The sequence below is a fragment of the Alligator mississippiensis genome, chromosome 1 (genome assembly GCF_030867095.1).
Source record: "Alligator mississippiensis isolate rAllMis1 chromosome 1, rAllMis1, whole genome shotgun sequence".
NCBI classification, from domain to species: domain Eukaryota; kingdom Metazoa; phylum Chordata; order Crocodylia; family Alligatoridae; genus Alligator; species Alligator mississippiensis.
Window position 1 is genome coordinate 344,875,106 of NC_081824.1, and position 16,915 is coordinate 344,892,020.

Genomic DNA, 16,915 nt, shown 5'->3' on the forward strand with positions numbered 1-16,915 from the left:
GTTCTTTAAAAGAGAATGTTTGCTACAATTAAGTTGTCAATTGGGTGCACCATAATTATGAAATAAATCAGTTTCTGCTCTTGGGATTGTTAAAAGACAAACTTGGTTATAAATAGTATTATAATGATCTTGTAATACATACATTTAAAATATATGTTAAGTGCAGGACAAACCACTTATGCTTATTATTTTGATCAAGGTGTTCTGAATTACAGGTTTAATCCTCTTTCAGTTGAAGCGAATGTTAAAACATAGAGTGGCTTTGAGTTGGACCATATTAGCATATCTTTGTATTCTATCAAGGCAAGATGCTATAAAAATCACCAGGAAAAAAAAACTTTCTTTGACATTAATGGGTGGAGGATTTGGTACAGGAGAAACAGCAGGGACTTTTTAAAGCGAAAACACAGAACCTGATCGCGTCTATTGCCTTTTGTCTAGCAGGATAAAGGGACGAAGGGAACCAAAGCAGTCAGCTTTGGGGCCAGAGTGGGAGGCAGTGAAGACAAGAGCAGCAAAAATAATGTAAAGCAGCACGAGGTTGTGGGAGGCTGGAAGATTTTGCTAGATCTGTTATTTCTCAGAGGCTGGGGAGAGGCTTGGGCTGGGACCGTGACAATCTTTCCACAGGGCCATGAGGATGGAGGCATATTTTGCTATGTGTGCGCATATGAGAGAGACAGCAACAGACAGAGAGAGAGAGAAGGGGCTCTTTTGCTCTCTCTGTGTGTTACAGTCTCTTTCCCTTCATGAGAGGTAGGAAACTAAAACAGTGCATTATTTGGTCTTCAAACAGAAGAATTACAGGGGTTAGTCAGAATTTGAACAAAAGCTTTGTCTGCAAAAGGTAAAAAAATGCTGCCTCAAGAAATAATTCATCCACTACATTTTTTGTTGTTTTTCATATCTCCACTAGATGACCTACCAGGAATACAGTGGCATCTATGTAAAGAACGCTTTAAAAGGATTGATTTTTTTCTTTTGATATTTTAATGACACCTAGCTATTAGCTGTCATCTCAATCTGCTCAGTTTACTGTGAATAGCAATCTTGAGCATCTCGGCTAAATTTCAACTCTAGTTTGAAAAAAATCGACAGAGTTTAAAAAATACAAAAGAGCTTATCTTTCTGGGCCACAACAATTGAAGCCGCAGCAAAACAAACAAACAAACAAACAAACAAACAAAACCCCAGAAAGGCAATTGCTGCCACTCTCATCAAAAATATAAGTATTTTGACATGCTGAGAAACACTGGAGTCTGTTCACTCTCCCTTTTAACATCCACTCTCTGCCACTGTGACACAGGAAACTGGGCAAGATGGACCTATGGTATGACCCAGTAAATGGCAGTTCTTACATTCTTACTGTAGGGTCTCTGCTTGTGAGACTGGAGCAGAACTCTTTATGTCCTGCACAAGATGTGCACTCAAAGATGCATGCTTTGGGTTGGCAACATCTGGTCCACGGAGCCATTGGATTCAGCTCACAATGCTACTGGATCTGGCCTGCAGAGCCCCAGGGCTTTGCCTATGCCCACATGAGTGCCTGTACTAGGGCTAAGCAGGAGGGAGCTACTCCAGGGCTGAGCAACTTCCAGCCCTACCCTTGAGACTGCTTCTTCCCCTCCACCACCTTAGCTTCCTTCAGATTGTGGCATGCGTGCAGCTTCCAGCTGGTGGGGCGCAGTGCTGGCTGGGCACCTGGAAGCTGCATCCAAATTACTGCCACTTCTTCCTTCCCTTTTCCTTCTTCTCCTGTACCCTTTCCCTCTCCCTCCTCCAGCCCCCACCCCCCACAGCTGCAGCACAGAAGCAGGAACCAAGCTGCCAGCCGTGGAGCAGATTCCCACTGGCTAGAAGCTGTGCTCACTCCCCAGCTGAGCCTGGGAGAAACAGAGACAACATGGGATGACCCTGGTGCAGTTGCAGGCAGAGCCCCTCCACTGCTGTGGAAGCCGCCTGGCCCACATCGGATCAGAGCTGGGTTGTTGCAACCCATGGTTTGAAAAGGCTGCTGGCTACTGATGTATGCAACTTAGTATAGCAAAGATTTCTCAGGCAATGGCCTGAGACAAGTTCACTTCATCTCAGCCTGGCCTATAATATCTGGCAGCCAGAGGAATGATTACAAAACATTTTAGTAAGTGCTTATGTTTGTTCAAGGTCAAGAAAATACTTAAGGATGCGATTCCCTTTTGGTAGCTTTTATTTGCTTAGCTTATTTGCTTTACTGAATAGGTGTAGCTTGGTGAATCAGTATGTTAATGAATTAGGGCTCCTATAAAGATGAAGCTACCAGTGATGCATAGGGCCTGTAGCAAAGTTCTCTTAACAGAATTACTCTGTTATTTTTCTGTGATAAATCAGTGATTGTTAATAAATCAGTGATTGTTTCTTGATCAAGCATCTATTTCTTGGTAATTGCTCAACTAGTGTCCCTTCTCAAGTTACCCATTTTTGGTAAGATCAATAAGAAAATTCTGAAGAAACAACTCTGGCAGTACATGAAGTACCCAGATCTCTCACTCAGGCAGTACAATTTCAGTCCTGGATATAGTAGAACAGGGCTGCCCAACCTCTAAGTGGTTGAGTGCCACATGTCCTGTGAGCTGCATTAGCAGAAGCTGCACCAGGAGGGACCATGGGCCACACACTGCATACCCTCCCTTCCAGCACTGTGCCCCCCAGGTCTCCGCCCCCACCATAATTTTCCCTACTGTACCACATGCCCCAGCATCCCCACCCCCACTGTACTGCATGACGTGGTGTTCTCTGCCATCCCCTCCACTGCACTGTGCATCTATCTTCTGGGCTGCTTCGCACATCCACACATTCCCAATCCCACTGCACCCAGGTGCCCACGCCCCTGCTGCACCATGAACCCTGGCATTCTGCCTCACCCTCAGCTTGCCAGCTATGGGCTCTTCTTCACTGTGCCTCTCAGGCACCCCAGACCACAGGCTCCCCCAGCACTGCTGGCTGTGCCAAAGTGCCCTACCTCTGGGGTGGAGAAGGGGAAGTTGGAGGGAAAGGAAACCCCCAGAGGAGAGTAGCCACAGGGTGTGGAGGGGGAGTCTGGGAGCTGTAATTTAACTCCCCCACTGGCCACATGCAGCCTGTGTGCTGCCAGTTTGACAGCCCTGTAGTAGCATATAGAAGCAGCACTGGTATTGCTGGCTGCTGATCTCCTTCTGCTCATAAATGAAACCCAAGTATGCAGAATGACGGATTTAGACCTACCAAAATCCTTTGCGATCAGCCAATACAAACTCTTTCTAAGGCAGAGGCAGATTCTGCCAGAGTCCATGAAGATCTCTTTGAATGACTATACTACCTCCTTTCTGAGGGTTCAAGGACTTTTTCCTGCCATGTTTCACAGGGTTTTGCTTTGTTAGTCTTCTTGTTCAACATGTATACAAAACCTTTAAGAGGGTTAGTGATAAAAACATGGAGTTGTAGTGTCTCTCTTCAATGCACTGATGACACCAGTTTTTGTATGTTCCTCTTTTTTGGCCCTAATCAGTGTGGTAAAGCAGTTTACCCTGTGATTCCTGGAGAATGAGATATGTGTAAGAGCTACTACCTTTCTGTCTAGAAGAGGCTAAAATTAAGCTTATAGAATGAAGAAGGCAACATGTTCACTTCTGTTTGGCACAAGATGTAGAATTTGCTCTTCCAAGTTTAAATGGTAATGAGTGCATGTATCTCATTCTTTTTGTGTTTTTTGTGGCGCTCATTGCCTGACAGCAGTGGTTATGCTGTGAGCTTCATGAATGTATTACCTTTCTAGGTAATAACTGTGCTTCATTTTCATATGTTGCACTTACTTGAATAGCTACTAAATACAATTTCCTTTATATAAAACAGTGATGAGTCACTCAGAGGACCTATTTGATCCCAGAGGCTGGTGAATAAAACAGCAGCCTTGACATTAGTTTCTATGCCTGTTTAGGAGACTACTTCCAAATATTCTTTGACTGGACTTGTGCATCAGAAATGTATGTGGAATAAAACCATTAGCTGTTATAGAAGCATTGGGGTCAGGACCTGCTTAGAAAAAGGTTTTATTTAAAGTCCATTTATGAGAATTTTGAAATGGTAAAAAACACTCTCCTCTGTATCCTTTCCAGTCCCCAAACAAATACAGATCTTAACTGTCAAGAAGTACGGATGTTTTTGGAGTTAAGCCTATTTAAGCATAAACTGTCGGGCAGATCACAGCAAGGATGCTATGCTACTTACACAGCTCACAGCAACCACGCTTACCACAATAATGCAGATTTCTAATCCCCAGCATCCAGACCTCAGCCAGCCTCCTCTCAAGAGCATTATTTACCTATATGGTAAAAAAACCTTTGCCTGGTCTCTGTTTGCAAGCTATTTTGATTAAAAACATAAAGCAGTTGTAGGGAAGCATTGCATTTTGAGAAGTTGTAATATATATTACTCTCTAAGTAAAAAAGAAATTACCCAAAATTAAAAATTTATTGTTTATGATGTGCTGATCTTATGCAACCCTAGCAAAAGCAAATTCAAAAAATAAATTAGAGACAAATATTTCATTTAGTGTATTAACTATACTTCAGAAATAGTTGTCTAAAAGATGCTTCTCAAAAACCTGAAAAGTATTAAAAATAAGAAAAGCAAAGGTCTTGGAGCTGAACCTACAGGCCCATTGCAGTAGTATGATTAAGGCACACTGATTTCTGTAGCCAGCAGCACACATGAGCATCCTATGACTAGCATTGTGTCCAGCAGTCTTAACCCAGCATCCCAAATGACCATTGCATTTACAGCTGGTTTGACTGGGGTCAGTCCGTGGGAGGCTCAAATTCATACCTCTTGAGCTACATTAAGATACCATCATCACTCTGCCATTACATCTGTTCAGTATACTAAGAGTACCCTTAACTGGACAATTGTACAATTATCTCTTAATAATTTTACAAGTGACCTTTATTAGAACAACTGAAAAAAATAGCCTCAATTTTTAATAGAATATAGCCTATGATTTAATCTGACAAGGAAACTTCACCACCAACTTCTTGGAGTGGTTGTACTTTTCATATCAAAAGGACATGTAAAAGGAATATATTTTGTGTATAGTTTATTATGAGGAAGAATGATAAAATCATAACAGTACAAATAATTTCAAAATCTCTTATCTGTAGCCTCTGTACTTTTGTTGACCATTCACACCATCATAGTGCAACATGACCTATCCTCATTTAGACAGTAAGCTACTGGGAAAGGACAGCATCTTTTATGTCTGTAATGTATCTTATCACATTTAATAATAATTTTGCATGAAATGTTTAACAAGTAGTAGATACAGAGAAAGTGCCATGCTGAGACACACAATTCTAATTGGTTTATTCAAAGCTGCCATGAGAAGTCTGGGGCTACGTTTGTCTTTTGTTTAAACCATTTAGATACTAGTTCATGTTACTTGTGTTGCTAAATCCTCCTTGTCTTTTATACTGAATCCTACAAAAATGTTCATTTACACATTTTGAAAATCAGAGTTGTCATTTTGCCCCGGTTTTCATCACAACTGGCCGATGTAAGTTTTGTTAAGTGGATTCAGCCTCTTTAGTTCTTCTAAAAAATGATGACAACACTTCTTTTATGAAAAGAAAAGATGGCTCGTAGGGCCTCTGTAAGCCCTGCATCCTCAGGAACTACACATATCCAAAGTACAGCTCGTAGTCAGAAGTCATTGCTAATTGCATCATTACCTTAATATTTTGGAAGTGACAGCTTATGCCTCCCCCCATTCATCTCAGCAAAAACAATCATAAAAACCCCCTAAACTAGCAACCTTTACAAGCCATGGGCCAGAATAACCCAGCTCCAGTCTGAGGTAGGTTGAGGGGCTTTGGCACTGCATTGGTAGGAAGGGACTTTGCCTGCACCTGGACCAGGGCCAGACAACCAGGAGCTGTGCTCTCACTACCACCATTTCTCTTCAGCCACAGTTTTCCAGCTGTGGTATGGGCTCAGCTGCCAGCTAGTGGGGAACTGAACTCAGGTCAGAGAGCTGAAAGCTATCTGTGCTGCTGCCACGTCCCTCTATGCTGCCTCCCCCTCCTTCCAGAGGAAGGCAGGAAGATGCAACAGTGGTATGGATGCAGCTTCCACTTACCCAGCTCTGGCACAGCTCCTTACTGCCCAGCTTTGGTACAGGCACAAGCACAGACAGACCCCTCTGGCTCTGTGGGCTGGATTCAGTGGATTTGGCCAGCAGGCTGTGTATGTTGCTGACTCCTGCCATAAACATTAAGAGTGTTTATAAGAATAACATTTTTTCTATTTTCCTAGTGAAGTCCCATTGTCAAAATGATAGGATATTTTTTCACTAATGTCCAACAGAGCAGGTTCTATAAATATGCCACTAACATCAAAGGATACCCCACGTACCTTATGTTTGTGTATATTATGCTTTTCCATAAGTATGAGTTACAAAATCAACCATTATCACACAGACAGTAAGAAGCTTCCATATTACCAAACTGCATATTAGTCCGTGATCCTGCAGCTTCTTTTATATTGCTCCATTGACTTGGAGATGTTCTGTAAGGATGCACATGAGGCCAGATCCTGTTTCATCTCTTGGGCACCAAGCAAACTTAGGTACCTACGTGTGATCTATTCCACTCTGTTCAAGTCCCTGAAAATCCCCAAATGTATGTACTTCTGTAATACACAATCCTTTTGCCCTTAAAACTGAGTCACAAAAAAGCAGTGAGGAAGAGAAAGACCCATCTCATCTTTTGTATGAACATTTTTTCAGGGACTCTAGGACAATGGAATAGGATTGCATTTAGGGTGCAAACAGACATAGCAGGTCAGCTTGGCACCGAGTTTGACCCAGATCAAAGTATATTGCCTGTACTGACAAGTACAAGCAGGGATAGTCTCTGGGTTGGGATCACCCCTGACCATGTAGAAGCATGTAGTTGCCATTGTGATACGGATACTAGCTACCCTTGAGAGCCTCCAGTCCTTGGCCAACCAGTTCATCCTCAGCAACTCCATGGTGGGGTCAGCCGTGCAGGAGGTGTGCCTGGCATCATGGCTCATCTGCCTCACCAACCTGTGGGGTTGTGGCTGGTTTGGCCTGCATGGGATTCCCAAACTGTGTTGACAGCACCCGTATCACCATCCTTTCCTCTGTGCACTGTGCCCAGGACTTCATTAACTGCAAGCGTTTTTTCTTGATTGTGACGCATAGTGGATCACCTTGGATGTTTATATACATCAATGTCAAGGCCCATGATAGCTGGGTATTCAGGAAATCTGGGCTGCCTGAAATGATAAAGCAATCAGAGTTTTCCTATAGGTTTCCTACTGCTGAGGTGGAGGGATTGACTGTATCCCAATGCTAACTGGTGCTCCTGTCTACCTGCTATAGCTCTGGCTGATGAAGCCATTCACAGGCTGCTAGTATTTGCATAAGGAATTCTTTCACTACTGCTTCAACAGCTGCTGCATGGCTATGAAGTGCATGCTTGGGTGTCTCAAGGTGCACTGGAAATCACTGGGGGGCCTCTGTCTGAATGCCAGTGACCACTGTGTACCTCACTTCATCTTTACCTGCATTCTGCATAACAACTGCAAGACCAAGGGGAAGTCCGTTCCCAGGGCCTGGGCAGGGGAAGCAGTGACAAGAAGACCAAGCCAGTGCCTCAGATGTTGAACAGCTTGAAGAGACCAGCCACTGGGCACTGCATGTGAGGGATACCCTGGTAGAACACTTTGATAGACTTTGAGACGTGGGGTAGGGACTGGCTTATAGGGAGCAGAAGCCAGGCAGGCATGTGACCACTGTATGCATTTGCCGTTTGCACATCTCTTCCATTAGACAATTGCCAACTGAAATCAAGCTATCTCATAGTCAATGCTAGTGTGGGTATGGGTAAGGGGTGGGAAGATGGGAATGGTGGCTTTGGAATGGGGTGAAGACTATAGCCTCAGCTGGGGTGTGGAAAGGGATCATGGGTTCCTTGCTTGGATTTGAGCCCAGCGGGTGTTGTGTCAGCACACCACACACTGAAGAAGCTTTGTGTATGCCACTCCTTAGGCTTGTAGCAAGCTCCCTCGGTGGTGCAGTCTTTGCTGCCCCATAATCAGAGCAGGCTTCACTGTCCATGTTTTTCTTATTCCAGTAATGGAAACCACAATTTTCCCTAACCAGAGTGGGTTTTATTGAACAAACTACAAAAAGCATACTCCTTGCCAAACTCCCAAGCCCAAAAATAAACAAGGAACTAAACAGCCAAAGTGCAGGAAAACAACAAAGCAAACTTTAAGGGGCTTGTGCAGGAGGTAGTCTGGGGAGGGTTTCCTGTCCCTGAGGAACCTATAGACTCCTGTTTACCGGTTGCCCTTGAATGGTGGGGTGACCTGGTGTGTCAAGCATCATAGGTTGAAGGCCCACACACCGCATGTCCCCTTCAGTGTTGCCAAGTCTCACAAGAAAAAAAAGTGGCACTGCCTTTAAAAACAAGCCCCAAACAAGCCCAACCCATTTCAAGCCCAAAACAAGCCCAAACCAACTGCCCAACCCAACAGAGGGCTATGGGGAATTTTGGGGGCTATTGCATCTCCCAAGCCCCTCTCTAATGCTGACCCTGCTGGCAGGGTGTGTGGCAGGGTGCGGACCTGCTCTGTAGCTGGGCTGGGATCTTGCAGCAGTGACTGCATGGTCTGGAGCTGGGGCAGAGATGTGATCTGCAGCTGGCATGCTCCAGGCAGGTGCATGCAGGCAGTGGATCGCAGCTCTGTCCCTGCTCTGGACCATGCTGTCACTGCTGCAAGGAACCAGGGCAGGCAGGCTGCAGATCATGGGTCGGCCTCAGCTACAAGCCATGCTATCACTGCCACAAGATCCCAGCCTAGCTTTGGAGCAGCTCCATGCCCCGCTGAACGGCCCTGCCAGCGCTGCTGGGGCTGGTCTCCATGGAAACCCCAGTCTGCTATCACAGCACAGCTGCTGCTGGGGTCTCCAAGGAAACCATGACAGCCACGCAGGTAGGGGCTGCTGGGAAATGGAGTCCGGCCACTGGCTGGATCTGCCATTTTGCCCACCCCTGAACTATAATTTTTTTTGTTTGTCATGTATTACAAAAAAGCCCAAAATAAGTGACCTTGAAATAAAACAACCCCAAAAAACTGCAACCCATGACTCAAAAAAATTAAAGTGACATTTTAAAAAAACAAACCCAATTCTGCTTATTATAAGCAGACTTGGCAACCTTGGTCCTCTTGCCCTGCCCAGAACTATCTACACTAGGTCCAGGGGCAGGACCATGTGGTGGGGGGGAAGGGACTGTGTTCCCCAACTAATGTTCTCCATGAAAGAGGGTACATGTACACTGGGTTCTGAGCTGTTGTTGGTGCCTGCTACTGCTGGGGGGGAAGGGGGAGGGTGACATTGGCTGTTACCTGACTGCTTGACAGGATGTGGCTTTCTCTACTCTGCAGTGGTGGCTGATGTTGCCAACCACTGCTGATGAGTGATGAGCCACCATTGTGAGTTGTAGTCTGGTGCAGTAAATTGGTATAGGGGTTTGCAGCCCACCTTGATTTCAGGTCCTGCTCCATGCCCCAGGATTGGGGAGTAGATACAGACATGGGTTGTAGGAACTGGCAGCTCTGGTTGCCTGTGGGCGATCAGGAACCTGGAGGCAGTGCCAGCAGATCATTACTGCGGGGTTATGTGGAGAATGCCCAGGACGCACGCTGTCTGCAGGGTCAGCATACTCACAACTCTCACCCCCAACTCCATCCTCAGGGCCTCCAGCATTAAATCTGTGGTACAGGAGACAGTATCCACTGCTTTGCGGATGGCTGTGGATTTCTGGCTAGCCACATGGAAGAATGCTTGGCTGCACATCAGCCCTGGTAGAACTCCATCCACCTCTGCCTCTCTGAGACTTCAGCAACCCAGATTCATGTACCCTCAATGAGAGATGCCAGTATCTCCATCTTCACCTACCAGTGGTGCCTCCTCTGCTTGGCAGCCCTCTGTGCTCCACTCTCACATTGTGACCATGAGGCATCTTCAGAGCTAGAGGCAGCAGATCTATCCATAGCAGGAGTCTGTCTTGAAAATGGAACAGCAAAACAGGCAGTCTCTGTTTACCACCCTACCACAGCCATAAGATGAAGAACTCCTCATCACATGTTGTAAGTTGCAAGGTTATCTCTGCCACCTCTTTCATTGTGCCTGCTGACTCTTACCATGGTAAGTTCATGATCCCCTTCACCTCCTGCATCCCAGGGTACAGCCCCAAGGAATTCCCTTCCACTGCCTTTCTCCTCAAGCCATTCCCCCAGGTATTCCCCACCCCAAGCCAAACAGGAAGGGGCTCAGTTTTGGGATTCATCCATTAACTCATTAACACAGTGCCATTAACACAGTGGTCTTCGAGTGGCATTGCTGCCTGTCCCAATTGTGCCCCTGGGTTGACAAGTTTGCACTAGTGGTGTCCATGGGGGATGTCCTCTGGGAGTTGATCACCAGCTCACAAACCTCAAGCTACAACATGGCTAGGGAGCACAGAATAGTTGTTAAGTCTTTGGGGTTGGAAATTAATAGGTGAGTGAAGCCACCTGTGATCTGTTCACAGCCTCTTAACTTGTTCACCAGTATGGGGTGGGATACCGTATCGAAGGCCTTCCTGAAGTATACTTAGACTTCAGGAAGGTCTTCGATACGGTATCCCACCCCATACTGGTGAACAAGTTAAGAGGCTGTGACTTGGATGACTACACAGTCTGGTGGGTGGCGAATTGGCTAGAGGGTCGCACCCAGAGAGTCGTGGTGGATGGGTCGGTTTTGACCTGGAAGGGTGTGGGCAGTGGGGTCCCGCAGGGCTTGGTCCTTGGACCGATACTCTTTAATGTCTTCATCAGCGACTTGGACGAGGGAGTGAAGTGTACTCTGTCCAAGTTTGCAGATGACACAAAGCTATGGGGAGAAGTGGACACGCCAGAGGGCAGGAAACAGCTGCAAGCAGACCTGGACAGGTTGGACAAGTGGGCAGAAAACAACAGAATACAGTTCAACAAGGAGAAATGCAGAGTGCTGCACCTAGGGAGGAAAAATGTCCAGCAACCCTACTGCCTAGGAAATTACCTGCTGGGTGGCATGGAAGTGGAAAGGGATCTTGGAGTCCTAGTGGACTCCAAGATGAACATGAGTCGGCAGTGTGACGAAGCCATCAGAAAAGCCAATGGCACTTTATCGTGCATCAGCAGATGCATGACGAATAGATCCAAAGAGGTGATACTTCCCCTCTATCGGGCGCTGGTCAGACCGCAGTTGGAGTACTGCGTGCAATTCTGTGCACTGCACTTCAAGAGGGATGCAGATAACCTGGAGAGGGTCCAGAGAAGGGCCACTCGTATGGTTAAGGGCTTGCAGACCAAGCCCTATGAGGAGAGACTGGGGCACCTGGACCTCCTCAGCCTCCACAAGAGAAGGTTGAGAGGCGACCTTGTGGCTGCCTATAAGTTCATCTCGGGGGCACAGAAGGGAATTGGTGAGGTGTTATTCACCAAGGCGCCCCCAGGGGTTACAAGAAATAATGGCCACAGGCTAGCAGAGAGCAGATTTAAACTGGACATTAGGAAGAACTTTTTCACAGTTCGAGTGGCCAAGGTCTGGAATGGACTCCCAAGGGAGGTGGTGCTCTCCCCTACCCTGGGGGTCTTCAAGAGGAGGTTGGATATGCATCTAGCTGGGGTCATCTAGACCCAGCACTCTTTCCTGCCTATGCAGGGGGTCGGACTTGATGCTCTATTGAGGTCCCTTCCGACCCTAACATCTATGAATCTATGAATCTATGAATCCTTGGGAAGCAGAGTTCTCCCTTGCATACCAGAGTGATTGCACTGAGTGGATGGGATGAGGGGAGGGAAGTGCTGCATTTGAGATGCCTGGAAAACTGCCCAGGCCATTTGCTGTGGGGTGCTGTATCATGACAAACATGCAAACATCCTTTGAGGAGCTCTAGAACAAAACAATCCACCTTCCTCTTGGTGCATTTTCAGCCTGATTTGTTGAGGGTTAGGGACCATATAGGTCTGTACACTCACTTTCTGTTGTGGGACAAAAACTTGTGTCCTGTGACCAAGGTGTGACAAACATGACATTTGTCCATATCCTTAGGTGCCTAAGTCCTCTTATGCTCCTAATAGGTGGAATGGAATCTCACTCATGCTTCTCAATGCTAGACATTATCCCTAGTTTATTTTTGGTTCACTGATAATTTTCAAACTGATCGTGATTTTTGTGTTCCTCATTCCTAAGCACCCATCAAATAGCTATGAAAAACAAAGCAACCTATGAGTTGTTCACAAATTGGTCATTGCACCTACTTACTACTTGTAGCATGTGACTGGTCACTTAGCTACAGCAATTGGCATCAATGGAGCTCCTAGAATGAGTAAGGACCAGACGTGAGTGAAAAATGGAAAACACAGCCCATAAATATTTATTTTAATTCAGACAAGAACTTTGATTTAACTGCCTTGCTAATCCTTTCATATTTATTTTCTATGAATATGCAATCACTTGAGCTTTACTAGCAAGATACTTGTCGGGGAGAATTCCCATGTGTCATACTCATGAAAAGCAAACATTTAATTCAAATGCACAGACAGTCACCAACAGGAAATTGTGAATTGTATATTTCATTATAATATGTGCAATTGATGCTGGCTTGGTTTGTTGTATAAATCAAATGGTATGGCTCCATGAGTGGATAATGCACAGCACAACATGTCAATATTACAGTCAAGTATATAATTAAAACTTCATGCTGTATTGGTTAGTTACATAGGCTACAGCTGTATAAGTTACAATTACATATGTAAATTGCAGTTACCTAACATTAGAGAAGTTACAGTCCCAGCTTTAAACTGTAGATTGGATTGCAAAATCTGTAGCTTAAACAATCTTCTGGCCAAGGATAAATCATTGCAGAAATCCATTAAATAATTTTGAGTAACCAATATACTTAAAAGTTGGAGAGTCTATCCACAGAAAATATATCAAATAAATTACCTTCTAATAAAGACGATTAATTTTAGTAAGAATTGTGGGATTTGGATCAAGTGGCTACCTGTTTATTAAGTAGTGATTCACATGGACAACAGCAGACCCTTACATTCTACAGGCTGCTCTGTGTTAAAATTAAAGCTCTCAACTATATGGAACCAGGCTACGGCAGAGCCAGCCTTCCTTCCTGTGCACTGTTCTTGCTGTTGGGGGGGGGCGGGTGGGTCAGGATACTTACTGTATCCAACTTAGAGAGAGAGGGAGGGATCATGGCAGAACATTTTCTGTTTTCAAAGTCCAAATTTGTTAAATATTAGTGCACACTTGTGCCCTTGATAAGGGAGGGGTTAAAAATTCTGGGTGGTTAAATCAATGTTTTTTCATTATTATTACAATTATTTTGAGTAGGACTATCAACATTTTTTTTGTTGGTCCATTTGCTATGCATTTTGTGACTTTTAATCCTGGTCTTGTATATATTTTAATGATGTAAAAGCACCTAGAGCCATGGATAAGTGTTGCTAATAAGTAAATAAATACATAAATAAATTATGAGTCTTTGTGGTCTTTGTGATGCAACTATATCTACCTTGTCTTTATTTTGATAAAAAATAATAAATCTTGATTTTGCCCCAGGCCTTTTCTGCAGCCTTACACAGATGTGAAGAGCCCATCTAAGACTCTAGCAGTTCTACTTATGACATAAAAGACCAAGGAGATTTTGTTCAGGGACAGAATTAATTTGTCAGTGTAATGCAAGAACTAAATCAGATCTGGTCTGCTCTGTCTTCACAAGTAACATCATTTATTCTATATTTGACAATGAAAAAGCACTTGGCAGTCTCGTGGGATTTGAATTTTTCAGCTGTGTGGTTTAGGTCCAACATTTCTAGCTGAGAAAGAAACACTGTGTATATATCTCTAACAGCAGTAATTCATACAGTGTAGTTTGATGATATTTGCTTGGGGCTAAGCAATAGGGCTAGGGACAGAAGTTACACATATATTGGTATAAGTGATCAGAAACTGGTTTAAACCTGTAACAGAACAGAAGTTCACTGCACATAAACCAGTTTTGAAATAGCTGCAACTGGTTTAAGATAAACCAGGTTGAATGTAGTATCAGACTTAACTGATTTGGGTCAAACCTGTTTATGAAACTTCTGTCCCAGACCCCTTCCTGGTTCAAGTTAAATCACAGTCCTCCAGCATCCCAGCATACTTTTCAGCCCTGGGCTGGGCTGTGCTGTATGTTCTAGAGAGCAGGGCTGACTCTGCCTCTCTGCTCCCTACCTAGAGTGGTGAGGGCTGGCTCACCGGCCTCACTGGCTGGCTCATTGGCCCCCAGGAAAACCCCAGCAGGGGTCTGGGGCCAGGGAGGGGGATTAAACTCCTCTTCCCCTGCGTATGGAGCGGTCTTGCCCTGCCCTGCTGGCTTACTTACTGCTGGCTACGGCTGTGGACTACAAATCCCAGAGGCACCTGGAAGCAGAAAGAGGAAATGATGAACAATCCTGCAGAGTCCTGCTTCTGTGATTGTGGACTGCAGATCCTAGAGACCTTGGGGACAGCAGGAAGAGGAAGCAAACACACAGTCCATGCAGGCTACATGCCAGAGAGCCATGCTCTAGTGTCCCCCAGCTTCTGGTTTGAGCCACTGCAGGCATGTGGCTGCATTTCCTGAATCAAAAGTGAATGCCTGTTCATTGGCTTATTGGTTCAATCTTTGCACCTTAGACTAACCTGGAAAGACTGAATCAATTCAGCCTCGGACTTTTTGACTGTCTGTACTTAGCATAGGTGTGAGTGCCCATTTTCATTTTTACTTTATCAGTGGAACTATTGGTGACTCCTCCTTTGGAATGGAGCAACAGGTACACACCTCTCACACTACCAGCAGAGACATAAACAGAAGCACCGGCTCTGCTGCTGTGCCTAAAAAGAGATGAATGGTGGTCATTGTGGGCGACTCCCTACTGAGAGGGACAGAGGGAGTGAACTGCTGCCCTGATCCCCTGGCCCGTGAGGTTTGCCCGTATCCGGGATGTGGTAGAGAAGATTCCTAAACTCATCTTGCCCTCCAAGCACTAGCCCATGCACCTCATCCATGTGGGCACGAATGACACAGCTTGGAGCAATCATGGTCAGGTCATGAGTGACTACAGGGCTCTAGGGGCTGGACTCAGAGGGTTGGGGGATGCAGGTAGTTTTCTCAGTGCTTCCAGTTATGGGTTATGGGCACAGGAGTCTACGGGCTGACAAGAGATAAGGCACTGCTGGATCTGGCACTGGTGAAAAGGGATGATCTAGTCAGTGACCTGAGGATCGAAGGGAAGCCTGGTGATCACTTTCTTTATCCATCACAAAGCTGGCAAATCACTTAGCAATGCAGAAATCCTTGACTTTAGGAAGCTGACTTTCACAAGCTCAGGAGGTTGGTTGTTGAGGCCCTGAGAGACCATGATCTGACAGGGAGGAGAGTCCACAATGAGTGGTTGCTCCTTAAAAATGTGATTCTAAAAGCACAAGGGAAGTCCATTCTAGCCCATAGGAAAGGTAGCAAAAGGGCTGGGAGACTCCCTTGGCTCAATAGGGAATTCATGGAACTCCTGAATCTGAAAATAGAAACATATGAAGGATGGAAGTCAGGAACTACCACTAAGGAGGATTATGCAGTGCTGACCTGCAACTGTAGGGAGCGGACCAGAAAAGCCAAGGCTGAACCCAAACTCAAACTGGCTATGGGAATCAAGGACAATAAAAAGTCCTTCTTCAAATATATGGGAAATAAGAAGAAAAACAATGGAAACATCAGACCCTTGCTGAACCAAATGGGGCAGCTGACAACCGACACCCAGGAAAAAACGAATCTCCTCAATGATTACTTTGCGTTGGTTTTCCACCAGCCCAAGGCGATCACCCCACCTGACAGGATGCAGGACTACCAGGGTAAGGGCAATCACATGTCTATAACTGGTGAAGATCATGTGAGGGAACAGCTTGACAGGCTAGACATCCACAAGTCAGCTGGCCCAGATGGAATGCATCCAAGAGTGCTAAAAGAGTTGGCTGGGGTGTAGGTTGTAGCTGTGTTGGTCTAAGGACATAGGCAGACAAGGTTCCTTGTGTGAATCTGATATCTTTTATTAGACCAACCCAAATAGTTGGAAAATAATTATCAAGCAAGCTTTCGGGTTCAAAAACCCTTCGTCAGGCTAAGGAAGTTTCAGCAGTTGATGTGGACTCTTCCTGGATGGAATGAAAAGTAAAGAAGCCAGCAGCTGGGCTGGTATGCATACAAGACAGGTAGTCAGTGAAAATGTAGATTGAGGAGTCAATGGGTGAGAGACAGGCTGGGGGTGGGGGGGAAGAGAGAGAAGGGGGATGAAAGTGGAGAGATACCTGGAGAGAAGGGGGATGAAAGTGGAGAGATACCTGGGGAGTCAGATGTCAGGCAGGTTATAATGTGTCATAAATCCAATGTCTATATTTAGTCCATGATTTTTAGTATCCAGGAGGTTGATGAAGTGGAGTTCGTAGGCTTGTCTCTGGGAAGTGTTTTGTAGGTTTCCTTTGAGGATCAGGACTGAGAGATTGGAGAGAGAGTTGGCTGACATCATAGCACGACCAATTACAAGGATATTTGAAAACTCATGGAGCTCAGGAGAGGTTCCTGAAGATTGGAAAAGGGCCAATGTGGTGCCTATCTTTAGGAAAGGGAGGAAGGAAGATCCAGGGAACTACAGGCCAGTCAGTTTGGCCTCAATTCCTGGAAAGATCTTGGAAAAAAATCATCGATGAAAACATCAACAACAGGCTAATGGAAGGCAACATTCTGAGAGAGAG